The following is a 21,408-nucleotide window of genomic DNA, read 5'->3' as shown; positions in this document are numbered from 1 at the left end:
GGCAGGGGTAGGAGATGTTTTGCTAGTTTGTATCTATGTAGATGATGTGATTCCATAAGCGAGGTTCTTCTTTATCTTTGATGATGGAGTTCGTGGAATGCGAGGAAGAGGACACTTTTGATATGAGCGATTTAAGTGAATTGTATCCGATTTGCCTGGGTTTAGAGGTGAAGCAAACCTGAAACTGGGCTGCAGTATATCACGTGAAAAAGTATGTTACGTGATTTGTTAAAAAGAGTACAATATGCGTACATTGTAAAACGGCAAATGTTCCTTTACTTCCAAGTGCACAACAACAATGATAAAGGAGAGGGTGCGGAAATTAAGAATGAGCCGATGTGCCCATGTACGGTGGAAAATTAATTGGAAAGCTCGATATGTGTTACTCAATCAAGGCTGCACATATTTGCTTTTTGATTTATCACTCGTTATCTCGATCTGGCTTACAAGCCTACCAAAATTTACATCAAGGAGCTGCAAAGAGCATGTCTTAAGGTACTTAGCGAATGTACTGGTTCAGCTTTGGGATTTTGCGTCAAAGGTTGATACTTTTATGATGTGCTGGGGATTTTCGTGGAGATAGTGATTGGGGGTCTAATCCTGTGGACAGAGCACAACGGTTGTGTGTAAGCAAAGCCAATATAGGTCTCGAGTGTTGTGACTTGGTTATCACAAGATATAGTAGCACTTTTCTTCTACTCAAGCTGAGTATATAGCTTTTGAGTGCTGTTGTTGTCAAGGAATTTGGTTGAAGAGAATTCCTTGAAGATTGTGGTGTGAGGTTGACAAACACCACCACACCCTCAATCAGTGACACAAAATCCCGATGTGCAGCGGGCCAGAAATCCAGTATTGCATGGAAGAACCAAGCACATAGATATCAAGTTTCATTTTATTAGAGATCTAGGTAACGTAAAATGTGGTGACTTTACACGACCTTGCGTCAATTGATCAAATGAGCGTATGATGACCAAGTGCTTGAATGCGCAAACAATTTGTGAAATTCAGAGAGCAAACTCGAGTTTGCATTTCTTCAAACAAGCAGATGATGATAGTTGATTGAAGAAGTGAATGAAAGTGTTGTACAGAAAGACCGCTTTTGAACGTGTGCAGGTTTGTGACAGTAGTGGTTTTCTCGGACAAGTGTTTTGAGCGCTCTGCTTTTCCGCTGAATTGGTTTTCAGCATGTGTGGTGGAAAGGGTAGAAAGGTAATATCCTCGTACGTAAAAATACTGGTTCTGTTTTGTTGGAATTAAAGAGGGAGAGATATGAATTGGCTCGAGATTCGCAGATCAATTCGATTTTCGCTCAAGTTCAAGGCACACAAGATCGGTGGATTTCTAGCTTACGGGTCAAGATCGCATCATCAATTTGACGAATCGTTATAGGATTCGAGGCAAACTTGTTAAGTCTGGTTGGGTGAACTTTTGGTTTCACCACGTGGAATGGCTGACTCACTGGGTCGGTTTATTCCTTGGTCGCAAAGTTCCTTGTATTTAGTTAGTTTAAGAGATATGTTTTCAGTTTTAGTTGATATCTTGCTTTCCTTGTTGGGAATCCATATACTTGTTTGATGGAGTGTTCTTGATGCCTGAGTTCCTATAACAAAGTTGCTCCTTATGTAATCTCAATATCCTATATAATTACTCCAACAAATGGATATGCTGTAGAACCGCCGTTGTGGAAGGAAGTTCATAATGGTAGTCATATATGAATATACAGGTCTAGTGCGTTGTTTTATGCAAGCTGCTTTTGACGCAACTGGTTACTACTCAGGTATAGGTGAGGCTGGAAGTTTGTAACAGGAAAAAGAAATGTTGGTGGGTAAGAAAGAATGGCGTGTCATGTTGTGATGTGCACCAGTGCTCTTCCTATGAATCATAAAGTGAGTAGAGAACTGAGGGTAAGAACAAGACTTAAAGAATTGGATGAAATGGGTGAAAGCTAATGTGAGAAAGAATGATTAAAAGGAAAAACATGTTCATAGAATTGAACATCTCTAGAAATGAGACACAGTGGTAGTTTCAAATCCATACATTTTGGAAGCCTTTGACTCCTAGGAGACCTTATGAAGAGTGCGAGATTTAGCTCTACTATCGAATTTCTTTCTTTGTAGGAATAGTAGATGCAAAACACAAGGACCAAAGGACTCAGATGCTTATAGGTAGGAGATTTATGAAAAATGAATTTCATAAGGGGTACTTTATTATGGAGAGAATAGGTTTAGAATTCTATTGATAAGATACACAGCAGTCAACACCGCATTTACCCAAAAAATTTTAAAGGCATATGTGTAGCAATACTCTACTTACATTTAACAAATGTTGATGCTTCCTTTCTACAAACCTATTCTGCTAGGGAGGTAAACACTAGTTTGACACATGACACCATTATGAGCATAAAAAATAGGAATATGAAATTCAAGAGCATTATCAGTTTGTATGACATTAATCTTCTGCTGAAATTGAGTTGATATCATATATGATAAAATTGTTAGACCACTTGTGATGCTTGAGACTTATGTTTGAGAAAGATAAGCCAGGTAATTTTAGAATAATCATCTACTAAAGTTAAAAAAATAATGATTTCCATATAGAACAATAGTAGAATAAGGTCCCCAAACATCTATATACATTATTTCAAAGACAACAGAAGTATTGGATACATGAGAAGGAAAATTAACTAACTTGGCTTTTGGACCAAACCATACAAAGACTAAGAAATACTCATCTATTGAAAATTACAAGGAATATGTTTTATTCTTTCTAATGAAGGATGGCCCTAGATACGCAATACCATTTTGTCTAGAAAAATAGCAAGTAATATAGGAAGAAGAAATAAATGACCCTTGTTGTAGAAGATACTGACCATGGACCTTTTATGCAAGCCAATCCTCATCTAAGATGAAGGTCATGAACAAGACATTGGTCACCATGAGAAATGAAGGTGTGAGGCTAGATTATCAATCAAATTACCGACAGAAAAGAAGATTTAAGTAAAAGCTGGGAACAAGTAACACTAGGTAGAACACAATTAGGCAAAGTGACACCAAACCTATATGAGTGACTTGGAGCATGCACTGCTAGGAGTAAATGAACTAAACAATTTTGATTGGATGAGGAAAAGAAAAATAATGAGATGAACAAATGATGCTGATAGAGATGCCCAGTGTCTACAATCGATGAATCATTTTGAAGAATGATGTTTATACCACATTATGACACATTATGTTGATAAAGCTTGGGGAAGATACAGCAAGATATGCTTACCATATTAGTAGATGTAGCAGATTGGAAATTCTATAGTAATATGTTAGGGGCTAGGTTTTGGCTGAGTGTTATCAATCTTGATTATTGATTAACTACAACAATTTTTAGACTTGATTCATTGGCATTTGACCAGAAAATTAGAGCTATCCTCCACAGGAACTTCATCTTCTGAGATATTAACAAACCAAATTCACAGTAATTCTTTTGTTGATAGCCAGATCCCTTTGCTTTTTGATTTTTATAAACTTGAAATCAAAAGAAATTCAATATTCAAAGGCAATTATCCTTTTATAACTAACTTTCTCACATATGTGAATAGGTATGATCTGATTTACTATTGCCATAGAAAATACATTTTGGTGTCAATGGAGTCAAGGGTTTTGTAGCCTTTTCTATGTCTCTTCTCTCAACACAATATGTATAAACCTGATCTAAAGTAAGAAAGGTTTCAAAGATTATTTGTGTTCTTAGACCTTGATAAGATTCATTAAGGCTATTTTAAAATTTGAACACATAATTCTTCTCCTCTCTATAGACATACTGCTGAAAACAATTGTTATTATAACTACCACAAGGATAGTGTGGCAATGGCCTAAAACTCCTTAATTCCTCACAAATAGAATTCAAATCAGTGAAGTACACATCAATAGAGTTTGTACCTTGAGTAATTGTACAAAGCTGATGTTGCAAGTGACAGATCCTGACATCATCTGGTTAAGGAAATCTCTAAGCTAGCTTATTCCATATTTGAAAAGCTTCTTCTATATAGAACACAGTTGAAAATTGTTGGAGATATTGATTTTAACAGCCATCTCACTATTAAATTGTTACATCTACTCCATGGCAAGAAATCTAGATTATCAACAGCTGGCCTTATCAAAGTTCCATCAAGAAAACCTTGCTTGTGATTCAAATTTCTAATAGAATGATCTCCTCCAAGATGCATAATTTGTAGAATTAAGCTCTGGTGATACTATAACAAGAGATATGATTTTCCAAAAATGATGGATGAAATAAGTTAAATTAGCATTCTATGACAGATAAACCGGGGTAGTAACCATATGATTTGGAAAACAAAGAATGACCAAGAAGAATAGAAATGACACTGAGCAAATAGTGAATGAAGAAAAGATAAGGATGGAAATAAAAGAAGAAAGTGGTGCTTGATTCTCTAGAAAAGAGAAGAAAAATTAGATTGAATTCATGTCTTTGATATCATGTGAGAAAAGATGATGATTCTCATTCTAAAATCCATCAAAGAGGCCATCCCACTACTTGTACATAGTTGTTGTCAAATTATCTAGCTAACCTTCTAACCTCTCTCTAATTCGTTCACGAGGGGACGCTCAGACATGCCACCGTAGTAGGTCCATCTTTCTCTCTCTCTCTCTCTCTCTCGATTTGTGTAAGCTTGTCCCAAAAATCAAGAACATAGAAATTGGATGAATCGATCCATCATGAAGCTTTTTCAGCTAGTGTGTCTCAAGTGACCCCAATGGCGGGTTTGTTTCGTTTAGTGAGGCCTTGAGCCATTTACAGCCTTGTAGGGGTGCCAAAGGCTCATCATATTTGAGACTTTGTGCGAGATCCATCTAAAGAATAAAGGGGTCTTCTGATCATGAATATGGCTTCAGTTTCAAAGGTTTGAGATAGGAAGCGGGGATCACGACATCAGGTGCTTTGAGATCAATCAATATTAGTAACCCTCCTTGACTTCATCTCATGGGCATGAGATGTATATAGCATTAAATTTGAGAGGTGGATTGATTGAGCATGGCTAGAAGATACAAAAGATGCCTTTGAGGAGAACCATTGCTTTAAGGTATTCAAGAAGAACATTGAGTTTATTGAGTCCTTCATTCTTTGAGCATCAAAAATTTAAGCTCAACACAAACCCACGGTTCTGACATAGCGTGAGGAGTCGAGCGAAAATGCGATGGTTTTAAACTTTCTTCCATAGATATACAATGTGGCCGTGGGTTTGTTGAGTATGAGAATGTTATTGATATACGCGAGAATCTGTGGATTGGAGGTTTGAAGGGAGTTGTCACTTTGTAATGTAAGAGACTAGGCTAATGTGGTTCTTGTCAAATTTTTCGCGCCATTTAAACTGCTGGAGGACCTTTAGAGCTTGCTAGGAAGAGGGTTATGGACCAACACTTGTTTGATATGTTTATATAGAGGGTAAGATATGAGGGGATTAAATGGAGGGTTGAGAAACCTCCATTTAACCCAATTTCTCAACACTCCAGATTGGATGGTTGACAAGGGTTTTTAGATTTTTACTTGGACAAAAATGCCTCAACTTTTTCCAAACAATTACATCTGATGTATAATTAATATTAGTATTTTGTACTCATATTATTATTAGTATTAGTATAGTTTTGTACTCATAATAATAATGTTGTTATTATAATTAGTATTCATGTTAGTATATTAATATTAATGATTATTATTATTATTTGTATGTTATTATTTATTATTTATTATTATTATTATTATTATTATTATTATTATTATTATTATTATTATTATTATTAGTGGTAGTAGTAGTATTAATATTAGTATATTAATGTTAATATTTTAGTACTGTCATTATTATTAATATTGAGATTAATTATTGGTAGTGTTTGAGGACTCGTGTTATTATAATTATTATTATTAGTATATTCGTGATTCATGTTGGTGCGTTAGATATTGGTGTTGATTGTTATTATTATTATTATTAGTATTATTATTATTGTGACTGTTTGTATATTGGAATATTAGAGTTAATATATTGGTGCTGAGTATTATTATTATTATTATTATTGATTGGTGGTGGTGGTGGTGGTAGTGGTGAGTGGTGGTGGTGGTGGTGGTGGTGTGGTGGTGTTAGTATGTTTGTATTATTATTAAAGACTTTTTGGTATATTAGCGTTCGTGTTCATATTCATATTGAGTATACTAGTATTTGCATTTGTATTAGTATTAGTATTAGTGTTGTTATTATAATAACTCAATGAAGGTCCATTTTAGTAATTTGACAAAAAACCTTACCATCTATTACCTTCAATCCAAACATTAGAAGGTTTGGTAACCTCCGTCTACATTATCTTAGCCCAAAATAAGGTATGACTTAAAAACTCCATTTCCCTACCTTATCCTACTCTACCCTCCTTTCTATGAACCCCTCTTTCACTCATCATCCAAGCAAAGCCTTAAGCTCGGGGACTAGTCGGTTGATTTCACTTTGTATGAGCAATAATTTTTTTGGATTGTGACATAGGGGAACCATGGTTGCAAAGGCGGCTTTATGATTGGTTCTTTTAAATACATCATCAAGAATGGTGAGCTTAACCTGCTGGAGCTACTTATCCCAATACATGAACTCAGGATACCTGCAAGAAATGGAAATTATCCTCACACGCAACCATATTATTGGTTTTCAGATTGTTCCTTCAGACGAGGAGGCTCTACTTAAAGCTATAGCTAAGCAACTAATTTTGGCTACAATTAATAGTAGTAGCTTAGCTTTTAAGTTTTATTATAGTGGTGTATGCACCAATCATTGTGGAGCTATTTGTAATCATGCATAGAGAATTAGTAGTTATTGGAAAATTTCTGATGGGACAAAATACTTGTTGATTAAGAACTCTTGGGAAGAAGCTTAAGGGAGGAGAATGGTTGCATGAGTTTGGCGAGGGACGTTGGAGTTAATTAGGGTGTTCGCGATATTTTAATGTGTGCGTCATACTCGAAAGTTTGAAGATAGTCACTAGCTGTTTTGGTATTATAGTCATAGAACTCTACAAGTATCTGTATACATCTGATTTGTTCATATTTAACCTCACTTCAAGATTATGGAATGAGAAAATCATCTTTTTCTCACATGTGTAATCATATTGGAAGAAGTATGAAGTTGATTTCATTATTGATGTACGGACATTGTCAAAGGTACAAAATTGAGTCTCACAACCAATTAATCTCCATCTGTCTGTCTGTTTGTCTATTTGTCTATCTGTCCATTGCACTATCCTTTTTTCCCTCTTCACCCTTTTCTTCTCTCTCACACTCAATCATCCCTCCATCTCATTTGTTTATAAGCACGCTCGAGACGTCAACACCAGAGGCCCTTACCTCTCTCTCTAATTCATTCACAAGGAGGACACTTAGTGATGTTACTGTCGCAGGGCCATATCTCTCTCTCTCTCTCTATCTCTAGGTTCTTTGTAACTTATCCCCAAAATCAAGAAACTAGAGATATGGATGAATCTATCCACCACGAGGCTTCTCTGCTAGTGTCTCTAAAATGGCCCCAGTGGTAGATGATTTGTTTGGTGAGAGGCTAGAGGCATTTACAATGCCGTCGCCAGTGCCTAAAAGCTCATCATATTAGAGACCTCAAGGCAAAGATCCAGCCAAAGAACAAAGGGTCTTTGATCATTGATATGGCTTCTTTTCAGAGTCATCTAGAAAACAAGGATGCTGATATCACCACCGTCTTAAGATCCGATCAGTACTAGCCTATAGATTTAAGAGGCAGATTATTAAGCATGGCCAAAGATATAAAGATTCCTTAGAGGAGCAACATTGGTTTAGAGGTATTCAACAAGAACGTTGGGTTTTTGAGTCCCTCAAAAGTGAGCCTCACAAATTTAAGCTTGTAGCAAACCAGTATGCTGACATAAACGATGAAGAGTTGAGAGCAATTTGCAGTGGTTTTCTTCCTTTCATCGATAGCAACCTAGCCACATGTTTGTTCAAACATGAGAACGTCACTAATATACCTGAATATGTGGATTGAAGGGTTGAAGAAGCTGTCACTCGTGTTAAGAGGCAAGTCTAATTTGGTTCTTGTTGGGCTTTTCCGCAATATCTACTATGAAGGAAGCCTTTAAGCTTAGCATTGGTTGGTTGATTTCCCTATCTGAGCAATAACTTGTGGATTTTGACATGGGGAACCATGGTTGCAAGGGCGGCTTTATGATTGGTGCATTCGAATACATCATCATGAATGGTAGCTTGTCCTCCAAATCTAATTATCGTTATACAAGAACATAGGGTACTAGCAAGAAATGAAAAACAGCCTCACACATAACCCATATTATTGGCTTTTAGATTGTGCCTTCATACGAGGAGGATCTAATTAAAGTCGTAGCTAACCAACTAGTTTTGGTCACAATTAATAGTAATGGCTTAGCTTCAAAGTTTTTTCCCAGTGGGTTATGCAACGATCATTTTGGAGCTATTCCTAATCATGCAAATAGAATTATTGGTCATGGGAAAAATTCTGATGGGACAAAATAATTGTTGATTAAGAACTCTTGCGAAGAAGCTTGGGGGAGAATGGTTACATGAGGTTTGCAAGAGACTTTGGAATTAATTAGGGCATTCACTATATTGCAATGCATGCGTCATACCCTGTTGTTTGAAGATAGTGACTAACTATTTTGGTATTATAGTAAGAGAAAGCTATAAGTGTCAGTGTACATGTGATTTGTTCACACTTAACCTCACTTCAAGATTATAGTATGAGAAACTCATCTTTTTTCTCACATGTGTAATCATATTGAAGGAAGCATGAAGCTAATTTAATGATTGATATACGGGCATTGTCAAAGGTACAAAATTGAGTCTCACAAGCAATTAATCTCTCTCTCTCTCTCTCTCTCTCTCTCTCTCTCTCTCGATTCTGTGTAACCCATCCCGAAAATCAAGAAACTAGAGATATTGGATGAATCAATCCACCACGAGGCTTCTTCGCTAGTGTCTCTCAAGTGACCCCAGTGGCAGATGTTTTGTTTGGTGAGAGGCCTAAGGTATTTACAATCTCGTGGCCAGTGCCAAAAGACTCATCATATTGGAGACTAGGAGGCGAAGATCCAACCAAAGAATAAGGGGGGTTTTATCATGGATATGACTTCATTTTAGAGTTAGATAGAAAACAAGGATGTTGACATCATCGCTACCTTGAGATCCGATCAGTACAGGTGACCTCACTTGACTATATCTTATGGGCATGAGATATATATGGCTGATAGATTTGAGAGGTGGATTGTTGAGCATGGCCAAAGGTACAAAGGTTACTTAGAGGACCAGCATTGTTTCGAGATATTCAAGAAGAAGTTGGGTTTATTTAGTCCTTCAATAGTGAGCATAACAAATTTGAACTTGGTGCAAACCGGTTTGCTTACATAACCAATGAGGAGTCAAGAGCAATCTGCAATGGTTTTAAACTTTCTTCCATCAATAGCAATGTGGCCATGGGTTTGTTCAAGTATAAGAACGTCACTGATATACCTTAACCTCTAGATTGGAGGGTTGAAGAAGCTGTCACTCGTGTTAAGATACAAGGCTGATGTGGTTCCTGTTGATCTTTTTTTTTGCAATAGCTGCTGTGGAGGGAGCCTTTTAAGCTCAACAATGGTTGGTTGATTTCCTTGTCTGAGCAATAACTCGTAGATTGTGACATGGGGAACCATGGTTACAAGGGCAGCTTTATGATTGCTACATTCAAATACATTATCAAGAATGGTGACCTAACATCTGAAGCTTTATCACTATACATGAACTCAGGGTACCTGCAAGAAATGGAAAACATCCTCACATGCAGCCCATATTATTGGCTTGCAGATTGTGCCTTTAAACGAGAAGGCTCTACTTAAAGCTATAACTAACCAACCAGTTTCTACTGTGATTAATAGTAATGGCTTAGATTTTAAGTTTTATTCCAGTGGTGTATGCATCGATCATTATGGAGCTATTCCTAATCATGTATATAAAATTGTTGGTTATGGGAAAAATTGTGAAGGAACAAAATACTTGTTGATTAAGAACTCTTGGGAAGAAGCTTGGGAGAAGAATGGTAACGTGAGGTTGCCGAGGAACATTGGAGTTAATTAGGTGTTCATTATAATTCAATGCATGCATCATACCAGTTTGTTTGAATATAGTGACTAGTTGTTTTGGTATCATAGTAATAAAACACTACAAGTGTCCATGTACATGTGATTTATTCAAGCTTAACCTCACTTCAAGATTATGAAATGAGAAAATAATCTTTTTTTCTCACATGTGCAATCAGATTGGAGGAATCATGAAGCTAATTTAATGATTGATGTAAGGACCTTGTCAAAGATACAAAATTGAGTCTCACAAGCAATTAATCTCTCTCTCTCTCTCTCTCTCTCTCTCCCCTTTCCCCTAGCATCCCTCCCTTCTTCCTTTTGGCCCTCTTTGCACTCTTCTTCTCTGTCATGCTCAATCATCCCTCCCTCTCATTTGTTCATGAGGATGATCAGAGACGTCACCATTGGAGGCCCTTACATCTCTCTCTAATTCGTTCACAAGGAGGACGCTCAGTGATGCCATTGCCGTAGGGCCATCTCTCTCTCTCTCTCTCTCTCTCTCTCTCTCTCTCTCTCTCGTGTAACCTGTCCCGAAAATCAAGAAACTAGAGATATTGGATGAATCGATCCACCACAAAGCTTCTTCGCTAATGTCTCTCAAGTGACCCTAGTGGCAAATGTCTCATTTGGTGGCAAGCCTGAGGTGTTTACAACCTTGTGGCCAGTGCCAAAAGGCTCATCATACTAAAGACTTTGAGGTGAAGATCTAGCTAGAGAATAAGGGGTCTTTGATCATAGATATGGCATCATTTTAGAGTCAAATAGAAAATGAGAATACAAAGATTCCTTTGAGGAGCAGCGTTGCTTAAAGGTATTCAAGAAGAATGTCAGGTATTCCAGTGCCAAAATGTGTCCTTCAATGTCGAGCATCACAAATTTAAGCTCAATGCAAACTAGTTTGCTGACATAACTGATGAGGAGTCCAGAGCAATCTGTGATGGTTTTAAACTTCTTTCCACTGATGAGAAGTCCAAAGTAATCTACTGTGGTTTTCCTCATAAGTCCTTTAAGAAAGCACTATAAGAAAATTACTGTTTAAAAATAGCATTTTTCATTTGTAATCTGTTGCTAATTTAGTTTAAAAATGGATTTGAAAAAGATAATTCAAATAATGAAGTCCAGTTGGAGAGTCAAAGATATAAAGAGCATCATCACTCAAAGGACAAGAAGCGGAGAAGGAATGGTACGTGGTGATATAAAGCTTCTCTAATAAAACTAATTAATATATCTTAAATGTTATAAAATAATGATATAAAGCTTCTCTAATATAACTAATTGGCACAAAATAAAAAATCCCACCTTTTTACAGATAATACTATGGATTCCCATAAAATTCATTTGAAAAAAAAAGTTCCATTTTTCCATCTTATATTCTTAAATTCTTAAATATTGAATCCTCAAAATACTTTTCTTACAAACGTCAAAGGATATCTTTCATAACTTCCTTCAATCCCTTGTCCTCCCTTTTCTCACGATCTTAAAGACATTCACGGCCACTACTGGCTGACAATAGAAGCATTGTCCTTTTTCCTAACAATGACCATCTCTACTACCAACCAAGGAAAGAAGCGAAGCATAAGCAGGTTAGCTTACTCGTATATTTGCCAATACTGATCATATAATGCTTGGCATATACTTGCCAAATAGTATGGGTAGGGGTACCTGTTTACGCACAAGTTAATGACTTTGTCTTGGCCATCAAACATTAAATACATCATTCCTCAGAAAAGCAACATAGAAAATTTTAACAAACAATTTTTTTGGACAAATTTTAACATACACATACATGGACACAATGATAGATAAATCGCAAATATTCTAATACACTCGTGCAATAACTATCCAAAAAAGAATTCAGACAACTTTTTAACTACTAGACAAATACCTATTTACTTATCTAGCATTTATTATCTAGTAGAATTAGAACTTCCGAAGAAAACATAAGTGGCACAAAAAGTGATTTAGCTATGTAAAATACACCTAATAAATTTTTCACATGTAGTACCTATATTTTATTATTTTCTTATCGGAGGGTCTAGTTGTAAATATTCAAGTATGTGGGCCATTTTTTGTAAAATATCTCAATCATATTATGTATTCCTTCTCCCTCAAAGGTTGCCACATACAAGTAGGGGTGGGACATGGGTCAGTGGAGTCGGGTTTGAGGGTGAAATTTGAGCTCAAATATACTAACCCATATATTCGGGTTAGGTGGACAGGGCCATGTTCGGGACAGTGTTTTGATCCAAAGCCGACCCATTTGATTGTCAGTTAGGCTCAGCCCTGACCCGACCCAAAAAATAAATAATTTTTTTATGAAATAATTGAAATAACTAAACAAAACTACTACTACAACCCCTAAAATTTTTTCAAACATTTAAAAAAATACAACACTAAAGTATTATAAATGTTTACTCTTTTTCAAGCCTATTACTATTATATATATAATTATATATATTATAAATAATATATGATATATATATATATTATTTATTTATTCGAGTTTACGGGTCGGGTCGGGTCAAATTCATCCGACCCAAACCCAGGTCAGAAATTCAATCGGTCAAAACATTTGAGCTCAACCCGGGTTTTTAGTCAACTTTCTAAACCCAGCCCTAGATTTTTTTAGGTCGGGTTCAGCACCATGGGTCGCCCGGCCCATGTCCACCCCTACATACAAGTGAGTGAATAGAAGAGAAAACCTTATATTCCAAGTCACATAGAAATTTATAGTCTAATCTTCTGCTTTCTATTTATGATTTAGACTATCCATTACTTTTTTAAGCCTTTAGATCTTATTTGTCTATGTTGTCTTTATTATAGATCCTCTTAATTCTATGAAACTATAAATTTCCTTTTAAATAAAGAGCATTTGAAAGGTAAGATATCTTCCAAATCATTCTTATATGTGTAGATCTATGTGTTTGAGATTTTTTTACTGTATATTTATATCTGAGAATTTAAAAGGAATTAGAAACTTTAGAGACTGTTTGGCATGTGATTTATGTGATTTATGTGATTTTTGTAGAAAATATGTTACGATTATTGTTTTCTTAGCAAAAGGTTACAATTTAATATTTCAATTTAAAGAATTCAGACTATTCAATAGTTATCCTTTTAGAAGTTGTTTTCTTATCTAAGATATTTGCCAATTTATTCAAGTTAGACAATAATTGAAAGCTTTCAAAAAAATCTTTTTTTCAAAGTCCTAAATCATGAAATTGGGCTTGCAGGATTATAAGAAACATTAGTCCTTCGGGATGCTCAATTCTATAGAAATTTTTGGATTTCTGATCTTAGGATATTAAGTGTTGATTGTTGTTGGCTTTACAACAAAAACAATACTGTAGTAGAATAATATGATACCGATAGACAACCAACAACAACAAATCTCAAGCCAAAAAAATCCTAAGTTGTAAAAACTGATCAAAAGTGTTTGTCATTCACCAGTAAAAATAATTGAAGTTGATAGATTTGTTATATTTACAGTTTTATATAAAATTTTTAGAATAATTTATTGTTTTACTAATTATTAACTACTTAAATAACAAAGGAAAGATTAAAAAACAAGTAAACAAACAAATAAAACAAAAAAACTGAAAAATAGACAGTTCTAAAAATATTTTTTTCCCCAAGAACTAAATTTTATTTCAGTAAGAAATACGGTAGAACATGAGCATTATGACAACTATTATTAATATTTTGGAATAATTCTTTGAATAGTCCTTTTATTTTTTAAATTTGTATTTGAGTCCCTATATTTTAAATTGTAGCCTTATAGTCTGACTACTGATTAAATTGATTTATGTTAGTCCCTATTAAGGTTAGGACTTAGGGTTTAGAAGGACTAATATGACTCAAATTAAGCCGTAGTGGGACTAAAAGGTTACAATTTAAAATATAGGAACCCAAAAGACACGTTCAAAAACATAGAGGGATTATTCATAGAATTAAACCTATTTAAAATATTTTGTCAATGGATATAAAAAAAAATAACAGAAGAGGAAAGAAAGAAAGAAAGAAAGAGTCGCTATCTTGTGAATTGTTAGGTCAAAGTGACGGGGCATTACTTTTCTGTGATTATTCTGGCCTTTATCCTTCATCACTGTAGAATGTTTGGCTGCTATTTTTAATAATGCAAATCAACCAGTCTTGCTCTTCTAGAGAGCTTTTAATGTTTAGGTTGACCATTGACCATAATGCTTCTTTTCTATATAAAAAATTTAGAAATACGACAAAGAACTATGAGTGACATACACAAGAAAAACAAATTAAACGTTCAACCTATGTGTCTCACCCAGTAACATTAGATGCAGGTTGCAAGCCAACACTGACAATTAGGAACCTTAAAAAAATATTATGATTATTTATACTTTCAAGTAATTTGAGAAAAATCTTACATACAGCTTTCTGGTTGAGTCATCTAATATAAAACTAATAAAATAATTATAAGTTCCATTGAAATTAATGGGAAAAAAATATTTTAAATTTTAAACTAACTTACAATAAGTAGAATAATATTGGTTTGACTATGATGCATGGACGGGTTAGTTTTGATATTTATAGTAATTTTATATTTAACAAATTAGTTTAATTGGTGAGGGGTATATGTACGAAAACATTTTTTTTTGCTTTCTAAAAATACATAAGCTTGTATTGACATAATTTTTTTTCTCTAAAATTTTTAAACCATTAAAATACATAATTGTTTTTTTCTACAAATGTGTGTTTTTCAAAAAGTAAACAATTTTACTCATTTTTTTAGGCATTACAAATGCGTTTTTGGTAAAAAAACACTAAAAACACAATAAAAGGATTTAAAAAGAAAAAAGTAAACATTAATTCACCACTCCCGGATTAAAAAAAGAAAATCATGCCTACAGAAACGAGAGACATAGGAAATAAACAACCCATTCCTAAGAGTGACTGCTATCTTTGTTCATCCTTCCATTTTTATGGGATGCGTTTGTGACTTGAGAGACTTTACGAACCAGAACCTCTCTCCTAACTTCACTTTGATACTGATCTAGAGCCATGAAATCTTCAAACTCGTCAGGTTCTAACATTTCATCATCTGAAATCTCCGAATCACTCATATCCTGATCTGAGTTGACTGAGGATTTCTTTGGAGCAGTGAGGACATCGAAGACACGATCCACCAATATCATGTGCGCTTCAGTACACCTTCCATGCTCCAGTTCACCCTCGGGTAATCCTAAAGATGGGATGATTGGAGTGGAGGAGGACATTTATTGTGAGCCTTTCGATTTGGTAGCTTCTAGTAATGGCTTACCTGGTGGGATTGTCTTAGAACTAGTAGCCTTGGAACCCTGACTAAAAGTTAACGTAATAGGCATTCCTTCAAGGGAAGAGTTATTTGCCTTGGAAGCCATTGGATCTTCTTTGGACCCTAAGTTGGATTGTCTGACAAAATATGATCTAGATCAGAACGAGAAGCCTCATCAATTATAGTGGAAGGCAGCAAAAATCCCTCAGGAACAGTGTAACTGATGCGGGAAGTGAACCGATTGTCATGACCCTATGGCTAGGGCAACCACATGGCGAGGTGTTAGACTCACTTTGATTATGCCAAGCATTGGGAATCTCGCCAGCACATCGCTCTTTGACACGGGTTGTACATGAAAGGAAGGACTTCTAACACCGCCACGGGCTAGGTCACAACCTCGCCGGTGAGCAACCAACATCCATGGTCCAAAATCAATGTCCAAGTTGGTAGGTGCCTCTAAATCTTTCCCTTTTCCATAACAACATTCGGCCATGCTGATTCACTCCCTACATCCAAGCTGGGAAGTGATAGGGGATGAGCTTCCATAACAGCTGGCCTCTATTGATCCAAAAGATCATAACAGAGAGGTGGAGATGGAAAAAGCTTTGACCAGCTATGCTTCGGTAGTTGCAAGAGTTTCAACCATGGCCTACCAAACCATAGATATAAAAAAATGAAGGAAGTTTTTCATACAAGATAACAACAAAAAAATGATGATCATTCTCTCCAACCCAGATCCCTTATTTTAAGGGTTTAGCTAAATCAATTTCCACACATAAGAGAGCATATTTGGACTTCGATAGCGAGGTGGTATAATCATTAACTTTGAGGAGATGACTGAAATAAGAGGAAATGGCTTTTAGGGAGTTAAAATCCAAAAATCAACAAGGAGGTTGTACAACTGGACCCAAATTGCAGCTGTAGAGAGCTTCAATAAAGCTAGTTCGAAGTATGTGATGATGCATTTCATATCATATTTTATTTGCCTCTAAATTATGTTTTCCTTGTCATTTATAATTATTTGTATATATTTTGGTGCTATTCCAGGTATTCTATCACTTTTCTGCATAGTGATAGGTTTTAGAATAACTGAATAAGTTTTAAAGCAAAATTTGGCAAAAGAACATTAATTGCTAAGTGTTCAAGCTAAGTACTGCCCAAGCACGGTCGCGTATTAGTCATGCTTATTGCTGGCCTTCACAAGAACTCTCAGCAAATGCAAGCAGGGTTACTGTTCCCGAGCATAGGTGTGCTTCAGGGAGAGCACGACCGTGTTCTGCCCATGTTCTGTCCCTGTGCTTTTCATTGGATTTCAGAAAATATCAAGCACAGTTTCTCGCTCCTTTTATGGGCATACTACGGGGAGCACTGGTGCGAACACGATCATGCTCACCCCTGCTCTTTCATCTAGGGCAGCTTAGTCATTTTCTGCCGAATTCCCGAGAAAAGCATGGCTTGAGCATGACCTTGATGAGGCCGTGTTGGGACTGAAAAGTGCTTTTTAAGCCTAGATCTAGGGCATTATGAGGGATTTTTGTTGGTGTTCTTCTCTGATCCTCTTGGTGACAACTTGGGGAGTTTAGGTGATCTTCACCACCAATTCAAGGGGATTTGAAGTTGAGCTCAAAGGCACATTGAGGAGTGGAGATTAGTCATGGAAGAAGTTCCTTAGAGTGCATTTGAAAAGATTTTGATTGAAAGAGGGAGTCATGAATTCTTATTGTTTTATACTTCTTTTCTTTTCTCATTTGTATGAACCTTTAAGGGGCTAACCATTCCACGGTGCCCTGAGCTTATGAACCATGTTGCTTTGTGTACTTTGATTTACTTGCTTTCAATGACTATGGAGTTTTATTGAGTTCTTTTGTTGAATCTTATGTCATATAACTTGATGTGCTTGAATTGCATAGTTGTAGTTGTAAAACTTGACGTGTGTCAATTGTCGTAGTTGTAATTTCTTTATGTAATTGCAACACTTGATGTGTGAGTGACCCATAGTTACAATTGCAAAACTTAGCATATTTGAGTACCATGGATATATCATTGGTTATAAGCACACATAAGAACCGAAAATGTACCTGATAGTCATTAGAAACAAGTCAGTACACTAATGTTGATGGTCATTGGAAACAAGACAGTACACTAATGCACCTGGGAATTAGTCCGGGGCATTACTTCTCATTATTGCAACAACCCAACTTTTATCCGTTGGCCTTTTTCACCTTTATTCTTTATTTTACCTTAGTTTAATTAGCTCCCAATCCATTGTTGATCTGTCATTACTTCTCATTGTTGCTATAATCCAACTTTTATCCACTGGCCTTTTCACCTTTGTTCTTTATTTTACCTTAGTTTAATTAGCTCCCAATCCATTATTGATCAACTAGAACAATTAGTACTAGAAGTCCCAGTCCCTGTAGTTCGACAACCTTATTTCTCACAGGGTACCACTTTATTACGCTATGATCCATGTTCTTGCGGAGAGTATACATCAAGTTTTTGGCACCATTACCAGGGATTGGAAACTTTTAGGAATATTAGGAATCCAGTAATCTAGCCATTGTTTATATTGTTCATATTTTTGTGAATATCACTTTTCTTTTCTTGTCATCATTCTTTCATGTATATCTTTGTTTTCTTTCCTTAATTTATTTTTGGCTCATTTTGTTTCTTCTCATTTCGAATTAACAAGTGTATGACCCGAGGGAGCTCCTCATCTCCATTGGCAAACCCCAATCCTTATATTGAATGAAATTTTCATAGAAGGTTGAGAGAAGTCATCTAAGATATACCGGGTCAGTTGAACTGAGTACTGAAGTAGTACAAGTGGAAGAAATGGCTGAGAATCAACAATAAAGCATTTCTAATTATGTACGGCTGAACTTGGAAAGCGCTAGGTCTAGTATTGTATGTCCTCCTATTACGGCGAACAACTTCGAATGGAAGCCAAATTTTATCCAGATGGTGCAGTAGATATGCAAGTTCTATGGGTTTCAAGATGAAGACCCGTATGAGTATTTGAAAATTTTCTTAGAAATCTGTAATACTTTCAAGGTGAGAAATGTGTCTTAGGATGTATTTTGTCTTAGACTCTTTCCCTTTTCTATGTGAGTAAGGACCAAACACTGGCTAAGTTTTTCGCCTCAAGGGGCAATTACTACATGGAAGCAGTTAGCGGACAATTTCTAACATGCTACTTCCCACTGGCAAAGATAATGAAGTTAAGGAGTGATATCTCCTCCTTCCGGAAAATGGAGTCTGAGTCCTTGTAAGATACTTAGGAAAGGTACAAGGAGTTGTTGAGGTAATTCCCACAACACTATATAGAGGAATGGAAGCAAAACCAGATTTTCTATAATGGACTTAATATTGCAATGGAGCAAATGCTTTATGTAATATCTGGGGGTTCTCTATGATGTTAGCAACCTAATGCCGCACAACTATTGATTGAAGAGATGGCAACCAACCGGTACCATTGGAGTTCCAAAGAGGAACAAGCCAATTTAGGCATCCGAGATGTTATGAAGTAGATGCCATCACCACATTGGCGAGATAGGGTTGAAGCAATCTCAAAGAGACTCGGATGCCATGCGACTCACCTTCTCAAGCTCCAGTGGATGAGTTGTAGAGTGGGGGCTCACAGGCGAGTCCAAGCTACTCCCCGTTGATTCTAGTAGTTAGCCAAGTAGAACATGTTAACTATGTTGGTCAAAACAGTCGATACTAGAACAATCCATACAACAACACCTATAATGCAGGGTGAAGGAACCACCCTAACTTTTCATGGAGTTAGCAAGGACAAGGCCAGGGTCCAGAGAAACAGCCAAGGCCATCCTAGCCTCAATTTCAGACATCCTCCCCTTCGGAGAAAACTACACCAACTTTTTGCAACTCTACTTTACACGATACATCAAAGATAATGAAGTTTGTCTTTCAAGGCATGAAAAGATGTTAAGAAACACACATGCTTTTGTGCACAATTTGGAGAATCAGGTAGCCCAAAATGGCTAAGACACTCGTAGAGCAACTCCCAGGTTTCTTCCCCAGTAACACTGAGATTAATCTTAAAGAGTCTCTAAAAGCTGTCACTTTGAGGAGTGGCAAAGAACTCTTATCTCCTATATTGAAAGAGCCCGAAGTTGAAGTTGTTGATCCACAACTAAGAACAAAGCAGAGTGATGTATCGTTAATTAGTGTGTATAATGAACATATGAATATGCAAATAATGTTAAAGTGAGTCTGTGAATACTGCAAGTGTACGGGTCATTAAGTAATACCTCATGGGTGAGTACGAGTGGTCGATTTCCCGTGAATGGTGAAAGGCTCCTATTACTTCCTTTTCACTTAATCAATAGAATAAGTGTTTATGTTGTTTCTTTTATTCCACTTCTATAATTTACTAAACAATACAATGGATGATCATTAAGTACAATTGGAAGGAGTTGGGTAATTGTATGACAGTTTTCTTAATTGTTACTTATGGCATCTATTGAGTATAACAATCATATTCTATTATTGGACTGGGTGTATTTAAAGGCTTATTGGTCCCAATCTCTTGGTAACCAGGTCTAAATCACTAGGAACTTAAGATGGAATCTCTTCCTATCCTAACCTCCTATGTTTACCTTAAGTATAAGAATTCCTCTAGAAAGGACCAATTAAACCCCTAAGCCTAAGGGCAATCGATCCCTAATCCAAAAACCTAGCTATGCCTAATCTTTTAGTGCATAGATAGATCTAACATACGGTGGTGTGTTCTAATGTAGGGGCATATCTTCCTCACCACATTAACAAAGTAAGTATTTAATCAATTATGCAATGAATCACAAAATAGATTTATTAAATAATCAATCAAGGTTTATAAGCAATTATCAAAATACCTAGATATGCAATTCCCCTCGAATTGGGGTCCTATGGATCAAGAATAAAGATATGAATAAAAATAGATCCACAAGAACAAAGAATAATCTATGAAAAATTCCTAAACTAACTCCCTCTAATAGATCTCTGAAGGTTGAGGTTGAGAGAATTCCAAGATTGATAAGATGGCACCGAATCTCTTCGCACGCCCTCTTCTAATGATGTATGTTGACGCTCCTTTAGAAAACTCACTGAAATATGTTGAAAAGTGAAGAAAGGCATCTCCAGCTGCTTAGATCTACATAACTCCAACTTCTCTACCTTATTCAAAAGAATTCCTTTGATCAGGAAAGCCCTAGGGTTTATATAGTGTCGTCCGCTATGGCACTCATGGGGCATTGATGATACCCATGGTGATTAAGATATTGATGTTGGCTCTAAGTCGCGTCAGAAACACGACTTCTCTAGGAGTTGTATGGGTGGATTACTGCCGTGATGGATTTACAGTGACCATGGTAAGGGCTGCTGTAGCCTCGTGGTTGCTCCCTAGTGAGTCCACACTACTATATCTTGTTAACGATAATGTTACAGAGTGGACAACGGCCATGGTGAGATGTCACTATAGATCATGTGTAAGTCACGTGGTAAAAACTACGGTTAGCAACTTGGTTCATTTTTCTTCTAAACACCCTTGAATTCGCTTCTTTGGCCCTAAAACAGAATAAAAAGCCGTGGTGAACAAAAGAATATAATTTCATACTAATTAGGTGCTAAACATATAAAATCTTATACTAAATACACGAGTGTATGTAGAAAATTATACACTTTCGAGCACTTATCAAGTAGCTGGTGCACGATAGTCCATATGCTAAGGTTGATAGTAGGGAGAAACAATGGAAAAGGGAAAAATTGAATTACTTGAGATACCAACTAGTACCTCCCTTTACCTCGCTAAAGTCAAAAAGGATCAACAAGAGGAGCAATATAAGATTCCTCAATGTGTTTCAGAGACACACATAAATGTTCCATTGGATTGAAGCTCTTGCACAGATACGAGATGAAAATTCTTGAGAAATTGCTCACTAACAGCAATACATGTAT

Source organism: Dioscorea cayenensis, chromosome 20 (assembly GCF_009730915.1).
Source record: "Dioscorea cayenensis subsp. rotundata cultivar TDr96_F1 chromosome 20, TDr96_F1_v2_PseudoChromosome.rev07_lg8_w22 25.fasta, whole genome shotgun sequence".
In the NCBI taxonomy this organism is placed as follows: domain Eukaryota; kingdom Viridiplantae; phylum Streptophyta; class Magnoliopsida; order Dioscoreales; family Dioscoreaceae; genus Dioscorea; species Dioscorea cayenensis.
This window is presented reverse-complemented; position numbering follows the sequence as displayed.